The following is a 26,550-nucleotide window of genomic DNA, read 5'->3' as shown; positions in this document are numbered from 1 at the left end:
TACTGGGGGCAACTATACTATCTATACTGGGGGCAACTATACTAGCTATACTGGGGCAACTATACTAGCTATACTGGGGGCAACTATACTAGCTATACTGGGGGCAACTATACTAGCTATACTGGGGGCAACTATGCTACCTATACTGGGGGCAACTATACTAGCTATACTGGGGCAACTATGCTACCTATACTGGGGACAATTATACTTGCTATACTGGGGCAAATATGCTACCTATACAGGGGGAAACTATACCAGATATACTGGGGCAACTATATTACCTATACTGGGTGTACCTATACTCTGGCATTACCCGCTGTGGCATGCCGCACTTGCTCCTTTCCTTTTTTTGGGCGGGGGTATCTTTGCACCAGGTGTTAGATGCCCTAGGTACGCCATTGTGTGGGGTAGAGGGGGTGCACAGAGACTACCTAACTCACACTTCTGGAGACTACCTAATGGTGACCATACACGATACAATAAAACGTTCAATTTTCCCGTATTACGATCTAAAAGATTGAATCGAATGAAAGTTGAAAATATTTTCTTTTTCGATCAAGAAATTCGAACGATTATCCCATTTTTTCGAGAAAAATCTGATTGGATATGCTGGTACAATCTTTATATTAGATCTAACGTAAAAATTGAACTAAATTATCTAATCAAAAGAAAATGAAAAACTGTACCGTGTATGGGCACCTTAACTCTGCAGGGGGTAGGGAGGGTAGAGGTGACACAGAGCCTACCTGCTATCTGGGGTGGGGGCACACATTGGCCACATGATATCGCTATCTGGAGTGGGGAGGGGCAATATTTTGGGGCCTAAAGGATAACTGTGGTTGGGAGGCCATCCAAAGTTTTGATGGGGGGCCCAGTGACTTCCAGTTATACCCGAGGATAAACAGTGAGTATTATCCAAAAGGCCTAAGTATCTTTTTACATGACCCATCTCTATTCCACACTGTTTTTCTAAATAAAATGGGAAAAGAACATTACTTCAAAATTCACAATTAAAAATTCCATCCAGAACAACGTCTAGCACCAATATGACATAGTTAAATGCAAAATCTCATTTAGATTGTTTATTTAGCTATAATTATCCATAAGTGCTGCAACGTGCTACTGGGCAGTTTATTTTTACAGCTGCTTATAACTTGCAATATGCCATATTCTCTTCCTTTTTTTAATAGGAGCAAAATCATTAAATTTGCATTATTTGTCAAATATTTTCAGTGGAAAGGAAATTGTAAACACCTTTAAAATATTGTTTAGGCAACCACTGGCTCCTGAAATAATTAGCTATGAAGTACAATGCTTCTGACTATACAAATAACATTTGTGGTTGGACTGACATTCTATTTCAGTAGAATATTAGACCTCACTCAGTGAGAATCAGAATATTTCCTCGTGTGCAAATACTTGGGGTGGGTGTGGCTGGCTTGGGTCAGCTAGTGCCAGGATGTGTTTGATCACCTGTCTAGGGCATGTGCCGAGGGAGAGGAAGAACAGCCAAAACAGGAATGTGACCCCCACTCTGCCGGAAGTGATGCGTGTCATGATGTTTGCTTTTATGCTCCTACCTTATTTACATGCTGAGGAAAGCTTTGTTTTGCTGCCATCTGCTGGGTATACACTGGAATAGCTACTGGTATAATAGTTTTGATGTCGTTTTCTTGGGCTACATGCTAATAGTAGGGATGATCAGATGCCAATAAATTCCGACTTCAGGATTGTATGCAAATATACAGGGTAGTTTGTACATTAGGCAGGTAAGCACAGAAGGGGGGCCAGAGGACAGGGAGGGAGGAGTCAGGCCCCCCTCCCCGCGCCTGTGTGAGCGTGCTCATTCTGCTCCCCCGCGCCTGTGTGAGTGTGCCGCAGGGGGAAACCCGCCTCACGTTCCCCTAGAATCGGGCTGCAAATATAAGTAGGTTGAAAAATGATCATTTAATTTAAACTTTAGTGGAATTTGATTGGTCCATTTTCAAGCTGCATATGTTTCCATAATCCTGCATCAACTCAAAATGATTTGCAACTCATTGACCATCCCTAGCTAAAAGTTATAGCTGTTTGGCAAACAGCAGCAAGGTACATCAGCAAGCAAATGTTAGTTGTATTGCTGGTTAGAAATTAGCGATATGCAGAAAATGCTTTTAACAAGCACATGTCCACTGATCCTGGAAGGGAAAGAAATTTAGCAAATCAAAGCATACCTTTCACCTTTTGGAGCCCTTACCATGGAGCTGTATCCAGTAAATACCTTGTTCTGATCAGGGCCTAGTTGGGTTATAGAGCCTACAAGCCAGCAGTGTTTCTAGGGAAAATAGCTAGGACAGGCACTGAACATGCACCTTGGGAAGGCAGGTGTAGGTGTTTGAGCAGGGGGAAGAGCTAGAAATCATGGGACAACATAGCAACATTTTTTATTAGGCAGCCAGATATGGTGCCCAGTATGGGTAGGCAGAGGTGCATCCTCAATATAGGTAGCCAGAGGTGTCCCCCAGTATTATGTAGCCCCAGGCTGCACCCCAATATGGGTAGTCAGAGGGATCCCAAGTATTAGGCAGCATCCTCCCGTATAAGTAGCCAGATGTGATCCCCAGTATAGGTAGCCAGAGGTGCCCCTAGTATAGGTAGGGAGATGTGGTCACCAGTGTTAGTTACCCCAAAGTAGTTTGTAGCCAGAGTGGTCCCCAGTATTAGGTAGCCCCCTATATAGGTAGACAAAGGTAGCCCCCCAGTATAGATAACCAGAGGGGGCCGCAGTATTAGGTAGCATCCACCAGTATAGGCAGTTAGATGTGACCCTTGGTATGGATAGCCAGAGGTGCCCTCCAGTATAGGTACCCAAATGTAGTCCCCAGTATGGGTAGGCTCAGGTAGGACCTAAGTATTAAAGAAAACCTGAACTGAAAATAAAAGTCTAAATAAACATACACACATCATACTTACCTCATTTGTAGTCTACTCATCTATCTCTTTTTCCTCTCCTGCGTCCTGTTTGGCCACTGTGATCAATGGAATTCTCTGTCCTCCATTTTGAAAATAGCCATTACCCCATAACAGCTTTCTGGTCAGCACACAGTTAAACTGTAACATCGCCCACTTGAGCCATAGGGAAACATGGACACATCAGTTCTCCTCTCAGCTGTAACTGACAGCAACTGATATAGAACTGAGAGCAACTGATATATTTCAGTTCTGACAAAATGTTGTCAGAACTGGAAGGGATTATTGTCAGAAGAAAATGGTGAACTTCTGAGAGGAACTGATGGCAAGGTAGCTATGTAATGTTCATTTGAAGTTACCTCGAGTGTTTATTTTAAATAATTTTACTTTAAGTAGTATCGCCCAGTATAGATAGCCAGATATGACCCCCAGTATAAGTAGCCATAGGTGCCCCCAGTAGGTATCCAGATGGGCCCCCGGTGTTAAGGGAACATCCCCCATTACAGGCAGCCAGATGTCACAACCTAGTATAGGTAGCCAGAGGTGTCTTCAATATAGGTAGCCTGTGGAATCCCACCCCCATAATATGTACCTCCCAGTATTTGGTAGCAAAAGGGGCTCCCAATATTAGGTATCCCTAAGTATAGGGAACCAGTGGTAGCCCCAAGTATAATTAGCCCCAGGTAGCCCCCCATTAGAGGAAGCAAGAGGTACCCCCAGTGTTAGGTAGCATCCTCCAGTATAGGTCACCAGCTATGACCTCTTGCCCCAAGCAGAGTGGTGAGTGGAGTAGAAGAGAGAAGTAACTCACCTCTCCAGGTTCCATCAATGATCCACTTTCACCATCTCTCTTGTTGTTTCTATTGATGTTTCCCTTCACATAACCAACTGGAATGTGGGTAACGCGATGAGTGACATTGCTACAACCATAGAGATGGTGAACATAGAGAAGGGTGGATCGTCAGTGAGCCTGGAGAGGTGAGTTACTTATCTATTCTGCTTCTCTCACTTCTTTGCACTTTGGGGGCCCAGTCAGTTTTCACGAGGCCACCTGTGAAGCCCCTAATCGCCAGACACTAAGCCACCATTGGCTACGGCCCATGGATGTGACATAGCTTGAAGTGAGGCATGGCCATTTACACTGAGCTGTGGCAATAGCTTTGTCACACAGTGAGATACAAATAGGTCAGCATACACATTTCCCAAAAAACAATTAGGCAGCAGCATATCCCCCAAATAACTACTAGTCAGCATGTCATAAAAATAACAAAATTAGGCAGGCAGGCAGCCCCTATCATGACAGCTCTCTAAGATGGCCCTCCTGTGACAGCCAGCCCCCCATGACAGACCTGAGTAACAGACAATCCCTTGCAGCAGACAGCCACCCTATGACTGCCATCAATAACAGCCCACCCCCCATGACAAACTCCAGTAACACGAAACACCCCATGATAGCCCCCAATGTCGAATCAGCTGATTTTGGCGTGCAGGTCTGAGAGCAGAGTGCTGAAACTGGGCGCCCCATAGCAGCAATGCTCTGCTGCGTGTTGCCCGATGCGCGTAGCGGTAATTCGGGTCTCTGGCAGCTGCCAGACCCCGAATTACATCATCCTCCAAGTTGCGGCAACTTGGATGGGGAATAGTATTTAACGTCGCCTCGGAGTTTAGCGGCAGCGGTGAGAGCCGTCATTCATCTCTCCCCGCGCCGAACTGAGTGGCGCCGAATCAATATGCACCCCCCAATGTAGGGTGACAGCACTTGCATGTCTAGACATTCTTGCCAGCCTACACACGTGTAGACCCTTGTGACTGGAATATAGCTGCAGTAAACCCACATTCCTTTTAAGTCATTTGCCATTCATTTTCCATTCTTGGCTATCAGTGGTGGGACTATGATAAAATTTTGGATACCGGTAGGCCATACTGGGTCTCCCACCCTCCAGTGTTTCAAATTTTTCCAATGATTAAAAAAAGTCAGGGAATTCACACCGTGTGGCAAAAATGAAATTTGGCTGGACCAATGGGTACCAGGACATGTAAATGCTGTCATCCTACTTTAGTAGGATGTCCTCACCACCCAAAGCAACTTAGATTTCTGTCTGCAAGCTGTGTTACAACAGCTATTCCGGGGTGTGAATGGCAGAGGATTGCTAGTGCCCCAACCATCTAGAGCCCAGGGCACAAGCCATGCCTGGCTTACCATAGCTATGTCTCTGTGCCCAGGTGACTGCAAGAGTACTTTCAAGCTACCTTCATTAATTGTCTCATGTATTCATTGGGTACAGTAAGCTATCTCCAGCCTACACTTGTCTTACTGCTGTTAGTGGGCCTGGCCTCAATATACATTTTCCCATTGTACCAATACAGTTTGTGATTAAATCTCTTGGCAGGAGGTATGGAGGGTTGGCCTACCAGAGATTGTAGACCTGTGTCACTCTTCAGGGCTTGCTGAAATGTCCCACTGCAAGTCCCAGCACGATGTCCTGCGGCAAGCAAGGTCAGCAGCTGAAGTTCAGTGGAGCCCAATCTTACAGAGGCAGAGGAGTCTGGAATGTTCACTCTCTGCTCTGAAATCAGAGGCTGGGCCTCTGCACTGTCTGCAGTTCTTTCAGGACTCTCTGGGTCAGATTTATCGATAGTATTTGAGAGAAACATCTTAGGAAAGTTCTAGAAATCATGCACATGTTTTAAAGGGGAACTGAAGTAAGAGGTATAGGGAGGCTGCCATATTTATTTCCTTTTAATCAATACCAGTTGCCTGGCAGCCCTGCTGGTCTATTTATCTGCAGTAGTATCTGAATAACACCAGAAACAAGCATGCAGCTAGTCTTGTCAGATCTGATGGCGCAATTTCCTTCTAAAACTGTCCTAAAACAGAATTATGAGTGTAAAGTTTCAGTGGGTTCCAAGATATGTGAAGCATGCTAAATAACAACAAGCATCATGCATTATGGTGCGTGCTGGATACCAGTATGGACCACATGCTCAAAAGCACTATTTGCCAAACTGCAGTAGTTGCAATGTTGCAGTGGTTGCTAAACAACATCGGTTGCCAAGTTGAAGTGGCTGATAAGTTGCAGTGGGTGCTAAGTAGACTTGAAACCGTGACCAAGAATTGAACTTCATCCAAATCAGTAGCTGATACCCAGTTTTACATGAGAAATCTATTCCTTTTCACAAACGGATCATCAGGGGTCTGTATGGCTGACAGGGCTGGGTCGAGGCAGAGGCGAGAGAGGGTCCAGCCTCAGGGCGCAGTGTAGGAGGGGGCGCACAACTCACTCAACTATCATTCCCCTATTGTGTTTGTAGCAGAGAGAAATAAGAAAAGGGATTACATGGCAGTGACTACAAGCCAGATAACTAGAGATCAAGATGTTGGAGGGGTTGGAGGCCCTGGCGTGCCTCTTAGTATAATAGCAATCAGTGTGTGACTGATGGCTGGGGTGGGAGGGATGGGGGGCGCACTTTGGTGTCTCAGCCTTGGGTGCTGGAAGACCTTGTCCCGGCTCTGATGGCTGATATTGTGGTGAAACCCCTCCCACAAGAAACTCTGAGGACCAGAGTATTCCTGGCATTTTCCTGCCTGTGAATCTTGTTGCATTGTGGGAAATAGCTGTTTACAGCTGTTTCCAACTGCCAAAAAAAGCATGCAGCCGCTGCATCACCTGCCAGCAGTAAAAATGTCACCATGAGATGTCAGAATGTAAATCAGGAAGAGGACAGATTTTACAATGGGCAAACACTGACTAAATCATTTATACATAATTATTGTAAAAATGAAGCACTTTTTTATTACATTATTTTCACTGGAGTTCCTCTTTAAGTACCATACTGAAGTGTATGATACATTTCACCATGTGTTATTTACAATTTGGTGTTATGCTGAAGTGTGTGCTAAGTACATTTGGGTACTAAATTACAGTGGGTGCTACGTTACCGTGGTTACCTGAGGGTGCTACATTGCAGTGAGTGGTAAATACAATTTGGCTGCCAAGTTGCAGTAAGTGCTGAGTACATTTGGTTGACATGTTGCAGTGGATGCTAAATAGTAAATACATTTAGGTGCTAAGTTGCAGTGGATGCTAAATACTTATTGATGGCAAGTTGCAGTGGGTTCTACGTTACGGTGGTTTGGGTGCTACGTTGTAGTGGGTGGTAAATACAATTTGGCTGTCAAGTTGCAGTAAGTGCTAAGTACATTTGGGTGTTAAGTTGCAGTGGCTGCTAAATAATTATTGACGCCAAGTTGCAGTGGGTGCTATGCATACTGTAAGTTGGTGCCATGGTGCAGTGGGTGCTAAAAATATTTTGAGGCGAAGTTGCAATGGTTGCAAAGTCTATCTTTGTGCTATGGTGCAATGTACATTTTGAGGTTGTACAGTAGTTGCAGTGGGTGCTAAGTACGTTTGTGTGTCATTCTGCAGCAAGTACTAAGTATTTTTGGGTTCTAAGTTGCAGTTATTGCTACATTACAGTTGGTACCTTTGAATGCTATGTTACAGTGGGTGCTAAATGCATTTTGGAGACAGGATGCAGCAGGTGCTATGTACATTTGTGTGCTAAGTGGCATTGTCGAGTGCTATTTAAATTTGGGTGCCAAGTTGCATTAAGTACTAAGTACAGTATATGTTAGTGGCATGTTACATGTTACAGTGGGTGCAAAAAACATTTGGGTGCTAAGCTGCAGTGACTGCTATATACATTTTGTAGAAAAGTTGTTGTGGGTGCAGTGGAGGGTGGGTATCAATGCTGCAGTGGGTGTGAAGTACATTTGAGTGCTATGCCATGAGTATGTTTGGCTTCTAAACAGCAGTGGGTACTATGTTAGAGTGGGTATCTTTGGGTACTATGCTACAGTGGGTGCTAAATACATTTTGGACCAGGTTGCAGTAGGTGCCAAGTATGTGTGCAACATTACAGTGGCTGGTGCTATCCAATTTTGGGTACCAAGTAGCAGTTAGTGCTTAGTATATTTGGGCGACATGCTGTAGTGGGTGCTAAATACATTTCAGTGCCAAGTTGCAATGGCTGCTAAATGCATTTTCAGACCAAGTTGCAGTGGGTATAAGTATATTTTGATGTGAACTTGCAGTGGGTGCAAAGTTGCCGTTGGTTCCAAGTACATTTTGCAGCCAAAATGCAGTGGGTGCCATGTAGAGCGGGGAGACAAGTAGCACCTTTGCAGCATTTGGATGAACAGCATACATATGGTGTGCGCAGGGAGTCTGCTGCATTTGCATGCCACACTCATTGTAATGTGCCCCTGTGGTGTTCCGAATTCTGCTTCTGCCTCCTGCACACAGCTTACCCTGGCTTGCTTTCCCTGAGTCCTGTCCTGTGTTGTATTGATATGAATGGTGCTCTTAGGCTCTGATGACTGTCTGATCTCCTTCTGCACATAACAGTTAGGCTTTGTTCACATCTAAAATCGAAATCGCTGACGCCAGCGATTTTCTGCGCTTTTTTTCTCCTCCCGGCGCTTACCTGCGTGCTTCGATTTTGTGTACAGTGTTTTTCAAAGCGCTGTTGCAGAGTTTGGTGGTGGCAGAGGTCAGGAAAGGGCGAATCTTAAAGATGTTACGAAGGTGGAAGTTGCAGGACTTTGTGAGGTTTTGGATGTGGGGAGTGAAGGAGAGTGCGGAGTCCAGGGTGACACCCAGACAGCGGGCTTGAGAGGTAGGGCGAATGGTAGTGTGGTTAACAGTGACATGCACATCTGGGAGGTTCATGGATGGCCGGGGTGGGAAGATCATAAATTCCGTTTTTTCTAGATTTAGTTTCAGGAACCTAGCGGACATCCAGGAGGAGATGGCTGATAGGCAGCAGGAGACCTTGTCCATGGTAGTGGTGGATATGTCAGAGGTGTGGAGGTAGATCTGGGTGTCATCTGCATACCGATGATAGTTAAAACCCATGGAGGAGATAACCTTGCCAATGGAAGATGTGTATAGGGTGAACAGTAGGGGGCCAAGGACCGAACCCATATCTAGAAAGGAGCTCATGTAACTTAGTACTGCACACTATGCAACAGTGCCTGGTTTCTGACATGAATATTAGGACACAGAGGCTGGTTCTGCATACAATCCCCTGCTTCTGTGTCCGTATAGTGCACCCGCAGGCTCCCCCTGCACTCTGTTGTTCCCAATATAAAAACCGCCACGCTAGTGACATGCAGCTTGTTGCTAGCTGGCTGTTTACCGTCACTCCCATGCCTGCTGCATATGGCCGCTCCCCGCCTGTGTCCCTTCCCTCCCTGCCTCCATAAGCTACTTCCAATCGGCTTACGGAGTCAGAGAGGGACGCAGGCGGGGAGTGGCGATATGCAGGAGGCTGGGGAGCGGCGAGTGAATGGCAGCACAAAGGTAAACAGCCAGCTAGCGACAATCTGCATGCCGCTAGCTAGGCGGTTTTTATATTGGGGTACAGCAGAGCACGGGGGGAGGGGGGGACTGGGGGCACACTATACAGACACAGCGGCTGGTGATTGTATGCAGAACCAGCCTCTGTGTCCTAATATTTATGTCAGAAACCCACCTCCGGTTCTCTTTAAGGCAGCGCAGCTTAATGAATCAAGCTGATTGTGACATCTTTCTCTTCAGCTACTAAATGGGATGAAGCTTAATCCTGGGTTAAAAATTCCTCTTTAATAGTTCTTTCTCTGACTCAAATTTTGAAGAGCTGCCCTGTTAGCAAACGTTTGTTATTTCAAAAAATTAAAATGGTCATGGAAGACCAAACTATGCTTTTATAGTTAAATTTGACCCAGTCATACTCATATGTATTATTATAATTTAAAATGTATATACCACTGACATCTTCTGCAGCGCTTTACAGAGTTATACTACATATTGTCTTGTCACTAACTGTCCCTCAGAGGAGCTTACTATCTAATCCCTACAATAGTCATATGTCCCTTGTAGCCTAGGGCCAATTTGTTAAGAGATGGGCACTGGATGATCTCAAATAATCTTTGGTATGCAAAATATAAATGTAGATTGATGCGTATTGGCAAAAGAACACTTGCTTTATTAGACTTTTTTTTCCCCTAGTTATCCATATGCTGGAAAAAGAGATATAACTGTTTATGTAATCCTTTTATCAAGCAGTAGGTGGCAGCCATGAGCCGCTACAAATTCATTTTGCATCTGCCCATCCCATATATCAGCATGTCTTCTCAGCGAGTCTGTATAATGTATATTGCAATGAAAAAAAAGACAGACAAATGAAGTAAAGGAAGAAAAGAAGAAACTCCTGTGACAGATGTTTGATGCCTCTGTCTCAAGGATGAAATATTCTGTAACATGCTGGCAGTGGCGTAGCTAAGGAGCTTTGGGCCCCGATGCAAATTTTACATGGGGCCCCCCAAGCACTCTATACACAGGGGCGTTTCTAGGGTCCTTGGAGATCGGGGGCACCTGTGGGCACCAGGCGGGGAGGTATATGGCAAAAAATGGGCATGGCCATGAGGTGAGTGGGCGTGGCCATGGGTGGGGCCAAATTTACATGAACTTAACAGCGGTGTAAGCTACAGATAACAGGCCTGCCCATCGAAATATTGTCCTTTACTTAGATAATTTACAATCAGTATAGGCATAGATCAAGTTGAAAATAAACTGTGAAGATAATTATAATTATAATAATTTCATCCATCCTACTCCTGAAAAATGTATTCAATTTTTTAAAACCTCCCAGTTTTATTTTCTGTTTTAAAAAGCTAAAAAAGTAAGTTTAATGCTATTGTCTCATATGATAAGGATTCAGCTTTTCCCATAGTCTCGCAGTTAGCAATCATGTGATCCCCAACAAGACAAATTCAGCAATCATGAGGCCCCCAACAAATCATGAGGCCCCCAACAAGACAAATTCAGCAATCATGAGACCTCCAACAAATCATGAGGCCCCCAACAAGACAAATTCAGCAATTATGAGGCCCCCAACAAATCATGAGGCCCCCAACAAGACAAATTCAGCAATCTTGAGGCCCCCAACAAATCATAAGGCTCCCAACAAGACAAATTCAGCAGTCATGAGGCACATAAATAGACAGCATTTCACATAAATAGGCAGAATGCCCCCTTAATATGGTAGCCCCCAAGTTAGGTAGTGAGTGACAGGGACACCGATAGTGAGTGACAGGGAGCCCCTTTAGGTAGTGAGTGAGTGCCAGGGAGCCCCTTTAGGCAGTGAGTGAGTGCCAGGGAGCCCCTTTAGGGAGTGAGTGAGTGCCAGGGAGCCCCTTTAGGGAGTGAGTGCCAGGGAGCCCCTTTAGGGAGTGAGTGAGTGCCAGGGAGCCCCTTTAGGGAGTGAGTGAGTGCCAGGGAGCCCCTTTAGGGAGTGAGTGAGTGCCAGGGAGCCCCTTTAGGAAGTGAGTGAGTGCCAGGGAGCCCCTTTAGGCAGTGAGTGAGTGCCAGGGAGCCCCTTTAGGGAGTGAGTGCCAGGGAGCCCCTTTAGGGAGTGAGTGAGTGCCAGGGAGCCCCTTTAGGGAGTGAGTGAGTGCCAGGGAGCCCCTTTAGGGAGTGAGTGAGTGCCAGGGAGCCCCTTTAGGGAGTGAGTGAGTGCCAGGGAGCCCCTTTAGGCAGTGAGTGAGTGCCAGGGAGCCCCTTTAGGAAGTGAGTGCGTGCCAGTGAGCCCCTTTAGGGAGTGAGTGCCAGGGAGCCCCTTTAGGCAGTGAGTGAGTGCCAGGGAGCCCCTTTAGGAAGTGAGTGAGTGCCAGGGAGCCCCTTTAGGCAGTGAGTGAGTGCCAGGGAGCCCCTTTAGGGAGTGAGTGAGTGCCAGGGAGCCCCTTTAGGAAGTGAGTGAGTGCCAGGGAGCCCCTTTAGGAAGTAAGTGAGTGCCAGGGAGCCCCTTTAGGGAGTGAGTGAGTGCCAGGGAGCCCCTTCAGGGAGTGAGTGAGTGCCAGGGAGCCCCTTTAGGGAGTGAGTGAGTGCCAGGGAGCCCCTTTAGGAAGTGAGTGAGTGCCAGGGAGCCCCTTTAGGAAGTGAGTGAGTGCCAGGGAGCCCCTTTAGGGAGTGAGTGCCAGGGAGCCCCTTTAGGGAGTAAGTGCCAGGGAGCCCCTTTAGGAAGTGAGTGAGTGCCAGGGAGGCCCCCCTCTAGCCGCCGCTCCCCCCCCCCTTACCTTGCAGCAGACCTCAGGACCAGCGGCGACCCGACCAGTAAGAGCGGGCGCCGGACGCACCCGCTCGATATGCGGAAGTGATGTCACTTCCGCATATCAGTGCGGGCGCTGGGTCCTAGCGCCTGTACGATTGGTCGCCGGCTCGCCGCCTGATCCTGAGGTCTGAGAGACGCGGCGGCGGCTGGAGAGAGCCGCTGAGATCCGTGGCACCCCAGAACAGATTGGGGGCACGTGCCACGCTAAAATAGGGCTAGCGACGCCCCTGTCTATACATAACAATTGATATGGCGCACCAAAACCTGCTAAGGACAACCACAGTGTCAGAGTTGCAAGAAGGGGATGGGGAACAGTGTGTTAAGGATTACCACTATTCAACGCATCTATAGACGTGATTATTACCAGCACAGGACCAACAGAGAGCTAATACTGTGATAGAGGGTGGACCCTTCGGGGCCCCTCTGGCCCAAGGGCCCCGATGCGGTCGCTACCTCTGCACCCTCTATTGCTACGCCCCTGCATGCTGTATAGAAGAAGAGATATTCCCACAATCTCTCATACAGACAGACATGGAATCTCTCACACAGACAGAGAGACATGGAAGCTTGGGCATCAGATAACTATCCACTTAAGGACCGGGCTGTTTGCTGATCTGCGCTGCGTGGGCTATCCAGCCCACAGCACAGATCAGCAGTGAGGCAGGGCAATCAGACTTCCCCCCTTTCTTCCCCACTAGGGGGATGACCTGCTGGGGGGGGTCTGATCGTTGCTGCTCCGTGTGGCCAAGCAGGGGGGGGCTCCTCAAAGCCCCCCTCCGCAGGTGATATTCAGCCCCACTCCCTCCCCTCCTTGCATTGGGTGGCACAGGACGGCGATCCGTCCTGTACCGCCTCTAATAGGCTTCAGCCTATCAGATGCCGGCGATCCCCTGGCCAATCAGAGGCCGGGGATCGCCGATCTCCTTTACGGCGCTGCTGCGCAGCAGCACCGTATGATGTAAACAGTGGGGATTTCTTCCCCGCGTGTTTACAATTAGCCTGCCAGCCACGATCGGAGGCTCGCAGGCTGTTCACGAAGAAACCCTCCGTGAACTGACATGGAAAGGCCGCTCGTACGAGCGGCCGTCTCCATGTAATTCCACTTACGACCTGCCGCCTATCGGCGTTAGGCGGTCGTTAAGTAAGGCCTGTTCTGTAAAAAATTCACTTATGGTAATTTACCTAATCCGGTAAAAAATATAAATTTTTTGTGTATTCACTGAGATTTTCACGCATCCGGTAATAGTTTGGTAAATTATCAAAAAACTTCATGACAATTCACAAAGCTCTTCATCTCATGCAGAATTTCATTCTGTATTTTCAGGAATTATGCGGGTTTTACATTGGATATTTGAAGCATTATGCCACAAAGTGGCAGCCAGATCTGACACAAAAAGCATTTTTTTTTTTATTACAGTACGGTCCCAGTTATCCAGAACTCAACTAACCAGAAGTCTCAACCAACCAGAATAAATTGCTTGCAGTACTCACAGTGGTAAGGGCCAACTTCTTAGTCAGTTTGTAGGCTCTGCTGTGCTTAAAGACTGGGCTCCACAGCTCTTTCAAGGTTATTATACTTTCCATTACTGTATTTTAACATTTAATACAGAGTGCATGATATGTATATAGAGTGGGATAGTACTGTATTAACTAGGCTTATTTTTAACATTGAGTCTCAAGCAACCAGAAAGCACACTAAGGCTAGGTCCACACTAGACACAGTTGCAGGACGGACACTGCAGTCCGGATCAGGGGAAGATTAGGGGAAGTACCACCGTACTGCAAACTGATGAAAGTGCATCAGTTTTGCATCAGTTTCCGTTCAGTTTTTCCCTGACAGAAAAAGTCTCTATCATTAGGAAGGCGTGGGAGGTTTTTTTTGGGCCAATCATAAAGCTCAGGCTATCCGTTTTCACATCAGTTTTTTTGCCTGTGGAGCTGGAGATGCGTTTTCTCATTGCTTTCACTACCCCTGCGTGTATCCGTGGTCCTGATCCGTTGCGTGAAAATGCAGCAGGTCCGGACCTTCCGTTCAGGTTTTGAAAACGGGTCCCCGCAAACGCAGACGGATCCGTTTTTTACTTGGGTGAGGCTGGCTGCTATTTTTAACATTAGTATCCGGGACTCCGTTTTTCATCAGGTTTGAAAAACGCAGCCACGGATACGTTTCCGGACCTAGTGTGGACCAGGCCTTATCTGGCATCAGCTAAACCCTTTCAATGCCAGATAACCAAGACGCTACTTTGTATACTGACAAGTACAGAGCACATACAAGGTGCATAAAAGTAGCATAACATTTTTATCAGCTCAAAACCATTAGCATCTTCTTCGCCATTTTTAATTACTACTCAAAAATATTGAGAATTTGTGTTTAACATATGTGAAATTAGGGAAAAAAAGTTTTCATCAGCTTTCTTACTTTCCTGAATTTTAATTATCATTCCTCTTTTCTGCAACTTCTGCTTTCACCTCTCTTTCCTTCTTAAACGGTTTGTAGAATTCACGGTGCAACTGTGGCTCTCTAGTTCTGATGCGGCATAGATTCTATGCCGCAGCTTACCACAATCCCGAGCCGATCGCTGCTCGCCGCAACGGCGGGCTTGGCTGTCATATGACAGTCAAGCTTCCTACTATTGGCAAGGAGCTAGTTTCATGGTCTCTTTATCAGGTGATCACTGTAAGCCAATCAAAGTGATCACAGACCGGCCGTATGAGCAAAAAGCACTGGTCCTTAACCACTTGAGGACCCACCCTTTACCCCCCCCTTAAGGACCAGCGCGGTTTTAGCTGATCTGTGCTGGGTGGGCTGTGCAGCCCCCAACACAGATCAGGGTGCAGGCAGAGCGACCAGATCGCCCCCCTTTTTTCCCCACTAGGGGGATGATGTGCTGGGGGGGTCTGATCGCTCCTGCCTGCCTGGGTGTTGCGGGGGGGGGGGGGGCACCTCAAAGCCCCCCTCCACATCAAAATTCCCCTCCTCCCTCTCATCCCTGTCCCCCCTGGCAATCTGGGCTGTCACATGGCGGCGATCCCCGGCCGCTGATTGGCCTGGGATCGCCGATCTGCCTTACGGCGCTGCTGCGCAGCAGCGCCGTACAATGTAAAAGCGGATTATTTCCGCTTGTGTTTACATTTAGCCTGCGAGCCGCGATCGGCGGCCCGCAGGCTATTCACGGAGCCCCCCGCCGTGAATTGACAGGAAGCAGCCGCTCGCGGGAACGGCTGCTTCCTGATTAATTAGCCTGCAGCCGGCGACGCAGAACTGCGTCGCTGGTCCTGCAGCTGCCACTTTGCCGACGCGCGGTATGAGTGCGCGGTCGGCAAGTCGTTAAAGAATACATACTGCACCGCACATACGCAGTATGTAGCAGGCTGCTAAGTCATTATGCGCTGCCACGGGGAAGCAGAAAGGACGTACTGCGCATGCGCTGCGCAGTATGTCTGGAAGTGCGCAGTATGTTTGGAAGACAAGTCAGGAGAGTCATCTGACTTGCGGTGACTTGCCGAAAAGACCAGGAAGGATTACAGGAGAACGGCGGCTGACTGAGCAGAAAGTAAGGAGTGGCAAGTATTAGCTCTTACTCCCCTAACCACTGCATATTAGGATTTTTTGACATCTGGTATCCTTTAGGGCCCATTCACACTAGAAGCGCTTTTCTGAGTGTTTTGCGATTGATTAGCATTTTTTAAAACCACTCCCTTTCACTTTCATTAAAATCGCAGTAAAAATCGTGGAAAAATCGCCATGATTTTCGCATACGCGATCATGAAATCGCTGCAATTTTTACCAAGATTTTAATGAAAGTGAATGGGAGCGATTTTTAAAAATGCTAATCAATCACAAAACGCTCAGAAAAAAGCTTCTAGTGCGAATGGGCCCTCAAGGTGCAAGAGCCTTGCGGTCCAGAAGTAGTTAACCTCACAAATAGCTGTTTGTTATCCTCCCTAAAGCTCCAGGAGTCAAGCCTTCATTTCTCGACGTATAGTCGAATATATAACGTATATATACAATATCTCACAAAAGTGAATATGCCTCTTACATTTTTGTATATATTTTAATTATAACTTTTCATGGGACAACACTGAAGATATGGTACTTTGACACAATGTAAAGTAGTTGGTGTACAGCTTGAATAACAATGCAAATTTGCTGTACCATCAAAATATCTCAACGCACATACAATATTAATGTCTAAACCACTGGCAGCAGCAGTGAGTACAGCAGACTAAAAGGATTGTCCGTACAGATGTCTCTGCACACGTTTCGGAACCCTCGGGTCCTTACTCATGGGCTATGGTGTAAGGACCTGAGGGTCTGAAACATGTCAGTCTTGTGCTTCTTTTTATACTGGATATGTCCTAAATAAACGTGGATTTTGGAGACATCTGTACGGACCATCCTTTCCGTCTACTTTGCTCCACTGAGCCTGGCTGCTTGTGTTCCAGCACTGTCTCCTTAAAGAGGCACAAAATTTTACAATTTTTCGCTGTAGTGCCCCTTTAAGTGTGCATAGAGCGGTAATTTTTTGTTCTTACAATTCTAACAGTGAGTACACCCTGAAGTGAAGAATGTCAACATTCTGCCCTACTTTCCAGCATTATCTTTACATGTTGGGGATCATGCTCTGCTTCAGTATGTCACAGTACAGGTTGGCATTCATGGTTCCCTCAATGAACTGGAGCTCTCCAGTGCTGGCAGCACTCATGCAGCTGAAACCATGACACTCCCGCCGTCATGCTTGACTGTAGGCTAGACACATTTGAGTTTGTACGTTTCACCTGGTTGCCACTACACACGCTTAACACCATCTGAACCAAATAGGTTTATTGCAGTCTCCTCAGACCACAGGACCTGGTTCCAGTAATCCATGTCCTTAGGCCTGGTTTACACTAGATAAAAACTGATCCGTGGCATGAATACTTTTTTAAAAGGCTCAGTTTTCCATCCATGACCCTCCGTTCAGTTAGCGCGCAGTCAATACACAGCAGACCCATACTTGTGTACGATCGACGGAATAGATCTATTCAAAGGGATTAATGTGAATGGATTATTGATTAACAACTGGATCCGTTTAAATATGTTCTTGTCTATTCTGTTATGGTCCGCTAAACCTTCCATTCTTTAGGCCAATGTGAACCGGGTCTTCGGCAAACTGTTTGCAGGTGTTCTTGTGCACCATGTTTAGAAGAGGCTTCCTTCTGGGAGGTCAGCCATGCAGACCAGTTTGATACAGTGTGTGGCATATGGTCTGAGCACTGACAGGCTGATTCTGCAGCAATGCTGCCAACACTCATATGTCCATTTGCAAAAGACAACCTGTGGGTATAACACTGTGCACATGCACTTAACTTCTTTGGTCAACCTTGGCGAGACCTGCCTTGAGTGGAACTTGTCCTGTTAAACTGCTATATGGTCTTGGCCACCATGCTGCAGCTCGATTTCAGGGTGTTGACAATCTTCTTACAGCCTAGGCTATCTCTATTGTAGAGCAACAATTCTTTTTTTTTTGTTTTTTTTTGTTGAGACCCTCAGAGAGATAATTGCCATGAGGTGCCATGTTGAACTTCCAGTCACCATCAGAGAGAGTGCGAGAGTGATAACACCACATTGAATACACCTACTCCCCAATCACATCTGAGACCTTTTGACACAAGTAACATGAACCTGGGGAGGGAAACTGTCTTATTGGGCAGAATTTTAGCATTCTTCACTTAGGGGTGTACTCACTTTTGTCGCCAGCGATTTAGACTTTTATGGCTGAGTGTTGTAATTTTGCTGGGACAGCAAAATTACACTGTTATTTAAGCACACTCAACACTTTACATTGTATCAAATTGTCATATCTTCAGTGTTGATCTTGAAAAGACATAATAAAATATTTACACTTTTGTGACATACTTTATATATAGGCGGTATTGCTGAGAACTGACAGCAGACCACTATAAATAAAGCTGCTGCTTCCATGTTCAGTGGTTAAGTCCACGTTTACAGTGGTGTTTCGCAGTGCAGTATAACGGTAGCTCCGTAACGCAGCTCGCCGCACACCGGTGCGTTGCGGTACAACAGATTGTGGCATGGTAACACATTGCATGCAGTAAGTGATCACAAAATGTGCGTGTTAATGGTTATAGTGAAGCATACTTTTTATTAAAGAGACACTGAAGCAAAAAAAAAAATTCTGATATAATGATTTGTAGGTGTAGTACAGCTAAGAAATAAAACATTAGGAGCTGAAATATAAGTCTAATATTGTTTCCAGTTCTTAAAGCTCACCGACTTCTCCAGACGGATAAAAAATCACATGCATAACAGGCTAGTCTCTACGGACTAGCCTGTTATGCATGTGATTTTTTTATCCGTCTGGAGAAGTAGGTGAGCTTTTCCTCCAACCTCTACTAACATGAATCATGCCAATAAGGATTATTTAAGACTGTGGAAAGCAGGTGCCCGGTTGGAGGCAAACTGAAGGAACTTTTTCATTCATTTAAGCTCATCCAGGATCTGGACAGTGTCCATTATCTAGTTATGCCGGCTGGTAGGGTTTGAGCTTAGAGGCATGTGGGGTCAATGGAGGAAAATTGTATAGGTGATCACCTGCTCCAGGGTTTTTTATGTAAGGGGTAGTGCAAATACTTGGGGGTGTTTTGTATTGTGTGTATTTAATTGTGTGTACAATAATACAGCATTTGAAGCAATGTGTATCCTCAAGTTAATTTATTATTCAAGTGTGAACCTGTGTCGAAGGCTACGTAGACACACTAGTGGATAGATGGAACACAGCCAAGGCAGCTGTTCACGGCCGTCCCGCAGTACAGGTTTCCCCAAGCTTGTTTAAAGATCAGACATGCTGGATCCTTAAAGTACATCTGAAGTGAGAGGGATATACAGGGAGTGCAGAATTATTAGGCAAATGAGTATTTTGACCACATCATCCTCTTTATGCATGTTGTCTTACTCCAAGCTGTATAGGCTCGAAATCCTACTACCAATTAAGCATATTAAGTGATGTGCATCTCTGTAATGAGAAGGGGTGTGGTCTAATGACATCAACACCCTATATCAGGTGTGCATAATTATTAGGCAACTTCCTTTCCTTTGGCAAAATGGGTCAAAAGAAGGACTTGACAGGCTCAGAAAAGTCAAAAATAGTGAGATATCTTGCAGAGGGATGCGGCACTCTTAAAATTGCAAAGCTTCTGAAGCGTGATCATCGAACAATCAAGCGTTTCATTCAAAATAGTCAACAAGCAGTGGCACAGGAAGAAGTCTGCATCCTTCAAGAAAAACATGATTTTCATGCAGGACAATGCTCCATCGCACGCGTCTAAGTGCTCCACAGCGTGGCTGGCAAGAAAGGGTATACAAGAAGAAAAACTAATCACATGGCCTCCTTGTTTACCTGATCTGAACCCCATTGAGAACCTGTGGTCCATCATAAAATGTGAGATTTACAAGGAGGGAAAACAGTACACCTCTCTGACCAGTGTCTGGGTGGCTGTGGTTGCTGCAACACGCAATGTTGATGGTGAACAGATCAAAACACTGACAGAATCCATGGATGGCAGGCTTTTGAGTGTCCTTGCAAAGAAAGGTGGCTATATTGGTCACTGATTTGTTTTTGTTTTGTTTTTGAATGTCAGAAATGTATATTTGTGAATGTTGAGATGTTATAATGGTTTCACTGGTAAAAAAAAAAAAATGAAATGGGTATATATTTGTTTTTTGTTAAGTTGCCTAATAATTATGCACAATAATAGTCACCTGCACACACAGATATCCCCCTAAAATAGCTAAAACTAAAAACAAACTAAATACTACTTTCAAAAATATTCAGCTTTGATATTAATGAGTTTTTTGGGTTCATTGAGAACATGGTGGTTGTTCAACAATAAAATTGTTCCTCAAAAATACAACTTGCCTAATAATTCTGCACTCCCTGTAGAGGCTGCCATATTTATTTCCTGCAAATTGCCTTACTGTCCCTCTACCTCTAGTACTTAGTAGCCATAGACCCTGAACAAGCAAGAGTTTGACTGGATTAACCACATTTGTTTCAGCTGTGTGATTTAAACACTACTGCAGTCAAAGAGATCAGCAGGACTGCCAGGCAACTGGTATTGTTTAAAAGGAAATAAATATGGCAGCCTCTGTATGCTTTTTACTTCATATTTCCTTTTAATGACAGCAACTTCATAGCACATTGTTTCCCTCCTAACTCCGCCTGCCTGAAGCTGCTGCATCATGCGCCACACTGTTATCCCTTCCCCCCTCCATAGCAAGAGTAAGTTTCTTTAAAGCGGACCTGAACTCAGAACATCCTCTCTGCTCTAAAAGATATGCAACAGCATAATAACCTTGAAACAAAAACATTTCTTTGTTACAGCTGATACAAATCCTAAAATAAATCTGTACTGTTTCTACTTCCTGATTCATGGAGGCAGACATATTGTTAGCATCCTGTTATTTCAAATGAGCTTATCTGCTGTTGGCAGTCATGTGACACAGGGGAGGGATCAGATAACATCTTGTGATTAGACACAGATAAGGGAGGAGTAGACAGGCTAAACTCTCTAAATACATACAGGTGCCTTTCTCTATGTTTTCCTTCTGTCCTGTGCAAGAGTTCAGGTTCACTTTAAAGATGTCTGGTTCTCTGTCAGTAATCCTCTGCTTCAATGACTTCCCGTGTGTAGGCCCAGCATAGCTGCATGTTTGCTGCTAGCCTCACTGATACTGATAGTGGAACAATTAGGTATTCCCTATGCACCTGACAAAACTGAAAGCCCAAAGATCGAAGCAGGGCTTGTTGGCGCCCTGCTATAGCCGTGTAGCGCCACAGCTATAGCAATAATAGTATATACTGTATCTGCTACAGTCCACACATGGATAATTGGGAGGTCCAGCTATTCCCTCCGAGTTGCTACGACAACCTCCTCCCCCCCCCCCCAAAAAAAAAGAAAGCCCTGTGCTTAGATATCATGTACGCCCCAAAGATGGTCATAATGTTTTTGAGGATTAAAAATGACACTTTAATGATGGAGTGTAGCCTGCCTGCAGTGGCGTAGCTAAGGAGCTATGGGCCCTAGTGCGAGTTTTACAATGCCCCCCCCCCCTCCCCAGCACTCTATACAGAACAGTATAAGAGGTGCAAGCAGGGCAACAGTTTGGTAATGATTACTACTATTCAAAGCATCTATTGAAGTGATCATTACCAGCACAGGACCAATAAAGAACTAATACAGAAGAGCCCACTAGGGGCCCTCCTTCAATAATAATTGAAGGAGGGCCCCTAGTGGGCTCTTCTGCTTCAAGGGCCGCTGCTGTGGTCTCAACCTCTCATCCCTTATTGCTATGCTGGACAATCTTAGAAGAGTTATAAACGAAGCTAGGGGGGGCCATAAACATTGCTCAATGTGTTCCAGTCCTTCTGTAGGAAGCTTAATTTTGCTGACTGCATAATGCCTGATAAGGGGGAGTTTTTGCCAGATGGTTAGCTGCAACCACCATGAGCATCAAGGCACACACCACTTCATCCGCTTGAACAAAGATAAACACAATCTAGTCATTTGGGAGCCCTCTGGATTGACAGGACAGTGTTAAGCTGGCCATACACTGGCCCGATTTGCGCCCGTTTCGACAGCAGATTCGATCACTGGGATCGAATCTGCTGCCAATCGTTCACGCTACATGCCAAATTTCGATCCATTTCGTCCGATCCCGTCGATCGCGCCGTGCGGAAAATAACCGTTGATCGCCCGCGGGTAAAGAGCGCATCGCTAGCGGCGTTCGAGTGCCCGACGACCGACGCAATAGAGCCGCATACATTACCTGCTCCGCCGGCGCGACTCCAGTCTCCCGGTCACTGCTGCTCTGTCTGCGCTCTGGTCTCCAGGTCCGGCATGCCTCACTTCTTCTAGCCCGACAGGAAGTTTAAACAGTAGAGCGCCCTCTACTGTTTAAACTTCCTGCCGGGCTAGAAGCACCACCACCACAACAGATTGTGAACGTTTTCAGGCTGAAATCGGTTCACAATCTGTTTGCTGTAAAGGTAGCCATACGATCCCTCTCTGATCAGATTCGATCAGAGAGGGATCTATCTGTTGGTCGAATCTGATGGCAAATCGACCAGTGTATGGCCACCTTTAGCATTTGACACGGAGCTCATCACAGACACTGCAGGCAGCGTGGGTTGGGAAACTTACTGTCAAGGAGCATGGAGTACATTTAAACAGTGTTCCCCAACCCTGTCCGCAAGGCCCACCAACAGTGCATGTTTTGTAGAAATCCACAGAGGCAGCTAATCAGCTCTGCTGAGACACTAATTACCCCACCTGGGATTGTGTGTGGTTTCCTACAAAACATGTACTGTTGGTGGGCCTTGAGGACAGGGTTGGGGAACTCTGGAGTTCCCCTCTGGAAGACCATAGCCAAAGGAATGGAAAGATGCAGGTATGTCAAACGTTTGGAGCCATTGCAATTCTGTCCAATAGTGTCGGTAATGGAGGTATGGGATGGAAACTAAGGAATATAAAGGTACACGTAACTCATACATTAAATTGTGGGATATGTGAACAAACACACTTCTCATGCCCTAGAGATGTCTGCTGCAAGGGGGACTAGGCAAGTAGATGTGTCAGAAAATCAAAGATGGATCAACTGTGTAAAAAAGTGATGGTCAATGTATTTTATCTACCTTTTATTTGGCTATTCTCACGCTCGGTGGTATATTCTCCACAGTCAGCACGTAATGCATATCCTGACGTGAAGGAGACACACACGCAAGCACAAGGAACCAGGATATCCCCAGTTATAGTGCGAACACACTAGTGGAGGAGAGGACTGACTCCAGTAGGAGATGTGGCGCACAGAGCAGGCGTAGATCCGAGCAACCACAAACAATACTTAACAATAGTGGCTCAGTGCAAGGTAGCGCTGAGCGCATAAACCAGAACTCAGAAAGATCAGGACAGGTAGACAGAATTAACTCTTGCTAAACTAGTCACTGACTCAGTAACAGCAAGCGCCCATAAACACAGACTGAAACGAGGTAGCCAATCGTGAACGCAGCGATGGCCTGCCTCGCAGAAACAGGACTGAACTAGCTAAGCACGGGTGATCACGATAAGCGCAACCTACCGAAACGTGCTGGAACTGACTGACTGAACACAGGATATAAACAGTTCGAGTACGTATATATCAGCGACACTGATGTATTAACGTAACACGAATACAAGGAAAATAAACACGCTAGTATGCGTATATATTGGCGATGAACCAATATATGACGCAAGTACTAGTAAAATAATAAACGTGTGCTGTAAGTCCTAACTGTTGTGTACAAGTCCCTGGGGTCCTGCCAGTTCGAGCGTACAAGGAAAACTAAGATAAACATAGACTGACAGATGGAACGCTTGCTAATCGGCCACAATACCAAAGCGACAGCTAGCGTCCATACAAGACAAGACAGACAGGTGAGGTATCCAGTAGCAACCGCTGCTATGGCTTACACTCCAGTAACACAGGCCAGAAGGATCCACCGCCTCTAACGCTAGGGCGAATGCGATCCACAAGGAACTTCACTAGAAGGACTCACTGACTCCTATGCAGGAATCAGTGCAGTCCACACGAGATAACACGAGAACCAGAAACAGGGGCCCAGAGTAACAGACTGAAACTGAAACTATGATAGCCCGTGGAGCACTGCAGGAAGCAGCTCTTTATACTGAGGTCATCCAATGGGAGAAGACATGCAGATTCCCACACACGTGAATGATAATCAGTCACAAGCTGGCAGCAGGAAAAGGCAGACAAAACTATGCAACCTGCATGAAAGGGATTGCAGCTCCACTGCAACAGACAATGTTTGATTTCACAAGAGCATCCCAAACTGCCATGAACTGCAGAGCGAGTGCAGATGGAATCAACGCTAATGCTGGATACACACGGTGCGTTCCCGCACTCGATTTCCCGCTCGATTCCCGTCGATTCGTTTATTTCCAACATGTCCGATTTGCATTGCGATGGATCGTTAGGTCGATGTGACATACTTTACATGTGAATCGACCTAACGATCCATCGAAAATGCAAATCGGACATGTTGGAAATAAACGAATCGACGGGAATCGAGCGGGAACGCACCGTGTGTATCCAGCATTAGTGTGAGTGCAAGCAAAACTATGCCAGCCAATGAATGTAAAGAAATCAAAAACTGCTTGGCTACAGTACAACTGCAGCCAGCAGTACATGCTGCAGAAGGGATTATAACAGCTATATACACAGCCAGAGCAAATTGAATCAGAATGGTCTACTCAGCTGAGTCAGTCAGCATATCAGCAGTGGGTGGTAGTCTCTACAAGCCTAATGCATATCAATCAGGGCTGGTTCTAGACTTTTTGCTGCCTGAGGCAAACTTGTGAGGATGCCCCCCCCCCCCCCCCCCCCCCCCTGAATTGGAATGATCGCTCAGCACCAATTTGCACCGCACATTATAGCTGCGGTGAGCCCCCCCAATAAAAAAACACCCTCAGTATAGGTAGGTGGCCAGGTAAAGGTGCCCCCAGTATTGGTAGCTGGGTACAGTTGTCCTGAGTATAGGTTAGCCAAGTACAGTTGCCCCCAGTATAGGTTGGCCAGGCACTCTTTTCACTTCCTGTTTCTGTCTGGTGCTGCCCCTTGGCATCATGGGCAGACTGGGCCTGATCAGGATATAAGGCTAACAGAATGTTAAAAGTTACACATAAGCCACTAGGTAATAAGTGTGAAGCAAGTGAATTCCATAATAAGGTGCTACACTCATGGCAAACACTTCCCAAACTTTTTTTAACTGCAGGGATGAGAACCCGGTTGATATGGATCCTTCTATACATATATTGGGTCTGGGATGTAAAGACAGATGGTAGGCAACTTCACATTCGGAGGAGAGGTCCCACAATCCATTTGCTTGGCACCATGGGTATGGGTACGCATACGTATTAGCCAGCTGTGCGCAGGGCATGGTGGCTCAACCTGCTGCCTCTGAAATTCCCGGCGTGGTAAAATACTATTCCGTTGTAGCAACTCTGCAGGGAAACGTAATTAGGGATCCGGCTATCGCTGGCACCCAAATTACAGCTAGACTGGCGCAGATTCTAGCATTGCAACTATAGCCCCATTGACATCAGGTGCTATGAGCTGTCCCTGCGCCAAAGTGACCTGCTTCGATGGGTACTTTACCAAGTGTGCATTATTGTGTGAAGATTGATTGGATAGAAGAGATGGTGATAGGGTAGGAATCACAAGAGAGCTAAGAAATTATATAGAGCACAGCCTTTCTCGTTAATGGCAAGGATTCCGAGGGATGCTAGTAGTGTGCAGCAAGCTGGAACTGTTGCTAACCCCAGGTCCCTGCCTCACCTCTCACAGCCTCACCCTGCAAATAGATTTTCCAGCATTGGAAAGGTGACAAATGGTGTTCAGGTCAGGTCAGGGGGCAGGCTGTGGTATGCAAAGTGGGGTCAACACATCACAAAAGGGCCTGAAGAACAGGAGTCCTCTTTCAATGCAAGCACATTGGACAGCTCTCACCCTCTCTCCCTATTAATTTAGTGGGTTGCCAGGAGTACAGTCTCCACAGTACAGTAGAGGTCAGTGACCACTCCAAAGCAAAGAGTAACGTTGGCTTAATCTCTCTGTCCCCTAATATTTTTGTGGGGGCCTCAAGTCCATGGATGTAGCTAAGAATTGGTGGCTCACATCCACTTCTAAAATACGTAAGATGCTAGGGCCCATATGTAATTCACTTTTTCTCTTCAGTTATCTCCTAGGTAATATTTTTAAACTTGTCAATAAGATGCCTTTTAAGCCACCAGATAGCAAAAAAAATACTCAAAATACGTACTGGCCCATCCGGCCGGCCACTAGCTCGTCCTGCTCCTGTTCCAGACTGTCCCTGCGGCACATGCACAGTAGCGCAAACGCAGAGAGACACACACACACACACACACACACACACACACACACACACACACACACGATGCAGAGACACAGGGGTTTTATTATATAGGATGAGGGAGAATTAGACAGGTTAAACTCTTTAAATACATACAGAGGCATTTCTCTCTGTTTTCCCTCTGTCCTGTGCTAGAGTCCAGGTCCACTTTAAATATGTCTGATTCTCTGTCAGTAATCCTCTGCTTCAACGACTTCAATCTGATGAGATCAGTTCGGATGCACTTTAACAGTGTGCAGAGAAGGCGCTCAGCCACTCACCAATGAAGGGGGTTGATTCACTAAAGTTAGTGCTACATAACAGCGAGAGTTATCAGCTGTTACGCGCGCTATAAAACTTAAGTGCCTTAATTAGTGTCCTTGCACGCTACGTAGCATGCTTAATCTGAGCGTAGCATGCTTAATCTGGGAGTGCGCACGCTATGCTGCTGAATTGCACATAGCGAACCCTAATAACTATT

Source organism: Hyperolius riggenbachi, chromosome 1 (assembly GCF_040937935.1).
Source record: "Hyperolius riggenbachi isolate aHypRig1 chromosome 1, aHypRig1.pri, whole genome shotgun sequence".
In the NCBI taxonomy this organism is placed as follows: Eukaryota; Metazoa; Chordata; class Amphibia; order Anura; family Hyperoliidae; genus Hyperolius; species Hyperolius riggenbachi.
The sequence above is the reverse complement of the archived record's forward strand: the minus strand, read 5'-3'. Positions refer to the sequence as shown.